This window comes from Equus quagga, chromosome 16, assembly GCF_021613505.1.
Source record: "Equus quagga isolate Etosha38 chromosome 16, UCLA_HA_Equagga_1.0, whole genome shotgun sequence".
Classification (NCBI taxonomy): domain Eukaryota; kingdom Metazoa; phylum Chordata; class Mammalia; order Perissodactyla; family Equidae; genus Equus; species Equus quagga.
In genome coordinates, this window is record NC_060282.1 from 1823361 (window position 1) to 1829452 (window position 6092).

The window sequence follows — 6092 nt, forward strand, 5'->3', positions numbered from 1 at the left end:
TGGGGAAACAAAAGACCCCGAATTGCTAAAGCAATCCTGAGTAAGAAGAACAAAGCTGGAGGCATCACAATCCCTGATTTCAAAACATACTACAAAGCTACAGTAATCAAAACAGCATGGTACTAGTACAAAAACAGGTGCACAGATCAATGGAACAGAATTGAAAGCCCGGAAATAAAACCACACATCTATGGACAGCTAATCTTCGACAAAGGAGCTGAGGGCCTACAATGGAGGAAAGAAAGTCTCTTCAACAAATGGTGCTGGGAAAACTGGACAGCCACATGTAAAAGAATGAAAATTGACCATTCTTTTTCACCATTCACCAAAATAAACTCAAAATGAATCAAAGACCTAAAGATTAGGTCTGAAACAATAAGTCTTCTAGAAGAGAATTCTAGGCAGTACACTCTTTGACATCAGTTTCAAAAGAATCTTTTCGGACACCATAACTCCTCAGATGAGGGAAACAATAGAAAGAATAAACAAATGGGACTTCATCAGACTAAAGAGCTTCTTCAAGGCAAGGGAAAACAGGATTGAAACAAAAAAACAGCCCACTAATTGGGAAAAAATATTTACAAGCTACTTATCCGACAAAGGGTTAATCTCCATAATATATAAAGAACTCACACAGTTCAACAACAAAAAAATCAAACAACCTGATCAAAAATGGGCAGGGGACATGAACAGACATTTCTCCAAAGAAGATATAAGAATGGCCAATAGACACATGAAAAGATGCTCATCATCACTAATCATCAGGGAAATGCAAATCAAAACTACACTAAGATATCACCTTACACCAGTTAGATTGGCAAAAATATCCAAAATCAAGAGTGACAAATGTTGGAGAGGTTGTAGAGAAAAAGGAACGCTCATACACTGTTGGTGGGAATGCAAACTAGTGCAGCCACTATGGAAAACAGTATGGAGATTTCTCAAAAAGTTAAAAATAGAAATACCTTATGACCCAGCCATCCCACTACTGGGTATCTATCCAAAGAACTTGAAATCAGCAATTCCAAAAGTCCCATTCACCCCAATGTTCATCGCAGCATTATTTACAATAGCCAAGATGTGGAACCAACCTAAGTGCCCAGCAACTGATGATTGGATAAAGAAGATATGGTATATATACACAATGGAATACTACTCAGCCATAAAAAAGGACAAAATCATCCCATTTGCAACAACATGGATGGACCTTGAGGGTATTATGTTAAGCGAAATAAGCCAGACAGAGAAAGACGAACTCTATATGACTCCACTCATAGGTGGAAGTTAACATATAGACAAGGAGAACTGATTGGTGGTTACCAGGGGAAAGGGGGGGTGGGGGGAGGGCACAAAGGATGAAGTGGTGTACCCACAACATGACTAACAATGAGGTACAACTGAAATTTCACAAGGTTGTAAACTATCATAATCTTAATAAAAAAAAATTTAATCATTCTAAAAAAAAAAGTCATTACAATAGTGCCAGTGCAGGTGGGGTCTGGTTAGCGGGTGGTCGTATCACTTTGGATACGAATCAGGTCAGGACGTCCTATGCCTCCGGAGGGGGGTACGGATCCGTATGTAGGCCAGGACGCCTTGGGCTTCTCTCCCTGGGGCAGCCTTGATCCTCGTCAGAATCACCAGTGAAGGCACCCAGTCCTGGGCTTGCTTTCTTGGGAGGTGTTTGACCACCGATCCTTCTCCTTACTAGTTCCGGTCATCCCTGGTATGCAGGGGGATCAGTTCCAGGGCCCCTCCCGGTACCAAACTCTGCGATGCTCAAGCCCCTTATATAGAAGGGCGTAGTGTTTGCATATGACCTACGCATATCCTCCCGTGTCCCTGACATCATCTCCAGAGTACTTATAAGAGCTGATATAACGTAACTGCTGTGGAAATAGTTGTTATACTGTATTGTGTGGGGGATGGTGACAAGCAAAAAGCCTATACACGTTCACTACAGATGCAGCCATGGTAGGTCTTTCGATCCTTGGCTGTGGGGCCCGAGATACGGAGGGCCCACTGTACGTGTCTATCAGATTTTCTGTTGCTTCATGATTTAGTCTTGATAGGTCTTGTGTTTCTAAGAATTTTTCCACTTCATCTGGATTATCAAATTTGTTGGTGTACAGCTGTTCATAGTACTCTCTTATAATGCTTTTTATTTCTGTAAAATCAGTAGTAATGTCCTCGCTTTTATTTCTGATTTTGGCTTGTGGGGGAGGGGAAAATTCCTTCCCTTCCCCTCTTGGTTCTTAGGGCTGGTTGAATCATTAAAATGACATAAGACAGGTTAATAGGAGAAAAACCAACTTATTACGTATGCACAGGAACCCCACATACATGAGAGAGTCAGAGACAGAAAGGTAAAATGAGGTATTTATGTCATCTTGAGCCAAGAAATGGGATAGGGGCCTGGGGCTTCAATGGGGAGGAGAGTAATTCAAGGAACAACGAGTAGAGCAAATGTGCGGTAATTAGAGGTTTGACCTACTATACAGGTAGTCACAAAAACTTATTTCTAGTAATAACACTTATTACGGGCAAGGCCTCCAATCTACTTTCTTTAAGGGAGAGTTACAAGTTTCTCTTCAGCCTGCGGGGTCTCAATAGCCTTTCACTCAAAGTATTCCACAGGTCAAAGGGTCATATCTTGGGGTGGCCTGCCCTGAACACCATCAGGTTATTTGAGGTTTCTTTCTCTCTTTTTTCTTAGTCTATCTGACTAAAGTCTTGTCAATTTTGTTGATCTTTTCAAAAAACCAATGATTACTTTTGTTAATTTTCTCTATTGTTTTTATCTCCATTTTGTTTATCTCTGCTCTAATCTTTATTATTTCTTTCCTTCTGCTATTTTTTAAAAATTATTATTATTATCATTTTAATGATTTTATTTTTCCTTCTCTTCCCAAAGCCCCCTGGGACATAGCTGTGCATCCTTAGCTGGGTCCCCCCAGCTGTGGCATGCAGGATGCCGCCCCAGTATGGCCCGACGAGCAGTGCCATGTCCGTGCCCAGGACCCGAACTGGCGAAACCCTGGGCTGCCAAAGCAGAGCATGTGAACCCAATCACCTGGCCATGGGGCTGGCCCCTTCTTCTGCTGCTTTTGAGCTTAGTTTGTTCTGCTTTTTCTAGTTCCTTAAGGTGTAAAGTTAGATCATTGTCGAGACCTTTCTTCTTTTTTAATGTAAGCATTTATAACTATGAATTTCCCTCTGAGCACTGCTTTTGCTGCATCCCATACATTGTGGTGTGTTGAGTTTTCATTGTCATTTGTCTCAAGATCTTTTCTAATTTCCCTTGTGAGTTCTGCTTTGACCCATTGGTTATTGAAGAGTTTGTTGTTTAATTTTCATGTATTTGTGGATTTTCTAGTTTTCCTTCTGTTTGTGATTTCTACTTCCATTCCATTGTGATAAAAAAGATATTTTGTATGATTTCAATCTTTTAAAATTCATTAAGACTTGTTTTGTAGCCTAACATACGGTGTATCCTGGAGAACATTCCATGTGCACTGGAGAACAATGTATATTTTGCTACTGTTGGGTGGAGTGTTCCGTGTACATCTGTTAGGTCCAATTGACCTCTAGGCTTGTTCAAATCTTGTATTCATAATGTGTTTTTAGGGCTTTGCAGCAGGTGAGGCTCTCTTCTTTCACTTCCTAAAAGAATTTGCTTAAAATTGGTGTTGTTTCATCATGAAATGTTTGATAGAACCCATCAAGGAAGCCATCTAAGCCTGGAGTTTTCTTCAACAGCCTTTTTAATTTTCTTTTTCAGATAGAGAGCTATGCAGATTTTCTTTTTCCTTGTGTCAATTTTCGTAAGTTGTGTTTCAAGGAAATTGTCCATTCCATCTAAGTTGTTGAAATTCTGACATCAACTTGTTTAAACTTGTCAGGCGCCCAGCTCCGCTGGAGAGAGAGCTGAGATGTCAGCTTTGGGGAGTAGTCAATTTAAGCAACAAGCCAAAAACGAAAGTAGCGATAAGGTCTTTAATCAACAAGATCCAAAACGAAAGAAAGTACTGACTTTCCTCAGTTCCACTTTCCCTCATGAAATGGTCCACTGCTGGAGGCTCAGACAGATCACAGCGCAGCCCACCGGGTCCTCGGGAATTCTGACATAAAGATTTAAAGGTGTAGTTACAGTTTCTCGCTTAGGATGCATCCCTGCTTCTGGCACCTGCAGTTGCATCAGGCAGGAGAAAAGGAAGTTGGGGTGATGTGGGAAGAACTTTATAGTTGCTCCAGCATCGCCCCCAACCCCTCTGCCCCAGATCACCAGAAAAGCAGAGGGATCTGTGCAGGGGGATCTCCCCTTATTCCCCCTCCTGTTGAGTGTGAGCACACACTCTTGAAGGCATGTAAGCCAGCCCCTCATGCCTTATCTCCCCCCATTTTAGACAGCAATTGTTTCAACTGCCCATTCCAAGTTTCTATTAAAGCATTACTCTGCAACTTGATATGTCCGTGTGATGTGGCAGCTCTTGGCCCACTGTTGGACAGTATGAGCTGTAAAGTGTGTTCTCGGTCTGAAGAAATGTAGCTCAGTGGTCAGAATCGGTACAATATTTTCTGTTCCAATCCTTTAATGGTATTTTGAGTGTTTGCATCTACCACTAGGCCTGCAAAGCCCAGTCCAGAGTAAGTGTCCATTCCTGTTAGGACCATTTATAAGCCCCCAGGGCTACTGGCATCATTCCAATGTAATCCACTTGCCGCCTGTGTGTGGGGCCCTCTCGACAGGAAATTCTTCCCATTGTCACCCGCAGTCTCTGTCTCTCTTGTTGACAGGTCAGAGCAGCTGTTGCTGGTGTTTTGTGCCCCTGAGACCACGGGAGGAGGATGTCTAGATTCAGCCCATCTCTGCATTGCTGCATGCCCCCAAGCCCATGTCGCCTCATTTCATGGACCCAGGCCCTCAAGGGAGGACACCAAAAGGTCCGCTTGATGGTTTCAATCACCTTCTGAACCTGGAAGGGGTTCTTCTGATGGGCATTGATATGTCCTGCTTTAACGCACTCCTTAAATTCCTAGAGCAATTTCTTCCAACAGGGCCGTGCCCTGTAAGGGCATCGCTTTAATGGTCCAATTTTCCACTGACCATATACCTGACTAGATGGCCAGGACTTTGGCTACGGCCCACGTGTTGATAAAAATGCAAATATAGAGGATTTTGTCATTGCTCAATTCTTCCATCGCTGTTAGGAAAACAGCATGCAATTCAGCACATTGAGCCGATTTATTCTTGCCTTCTTCAATCAGAGTCTTGCCATCTCCTGGTCTTAATGTGACAGATTTCCAAACAGATTTTATTCATCCGTCTTGGGACTGCCATCCATAAGCAAACAGCTCTTTGTGGTTCAGTTGAGAGATATTCGTAGGACACGGTCTATGTGGCGGTTGGTTCTGGCAGCTCCTCAGCTGGCTCCAAAGTCAGTCCTAGAGGAGAAGAGGTGCCTGCTCGTGAGCGTGGTGCGTGCCTCCTTGCATTCCCCTGGCAGCACGCTCCTGCATAAACCATTTCCATGTTATTATGGAACTCTTCTGGCACTGCCTTCCTTGTTAGAGGGTTTCTCTGACATCACCTAAGACACAATGGGCACCTCAGGTTTCACAATTATTTTATGTCCTCCCGTCATTGAAGCAGTCTCAATTAATGCTCAATAGTGGGCTAATAATTGTCTCTCAAATGGCGTGTACGAGCAGCAGCATTTGGGAATTTTCTTGTCCAAAATCCCAACAGTTGCTCCTGGGAGGCACTCAAGGGCTTCTGCCATAAGCTCCAGTCTGCGTGAGTACAGGTGGCAGACACTTCCAAAGTCATGTCTGAGTGGGGTCACGAGAGCCTGTAGAAGTTGACAAAAGAAAGAGCTAAACTGGAGTCTCAAGGCCTTAGGGGGAGCTCTTACTCCATCACTCACGTCAGTTACACCAAACAGGAAGAGATGGACGCTTGCATCTGGGACAGGAAATACAACCACTCTACTATTAAAGGAAGATTTCTCTCCCAACCCAGCAACAGCCCAGCCAATGAGATATACCACAGCTCAGCCAATGAGAAACACCACAGCTCAGCCAATGAGAAA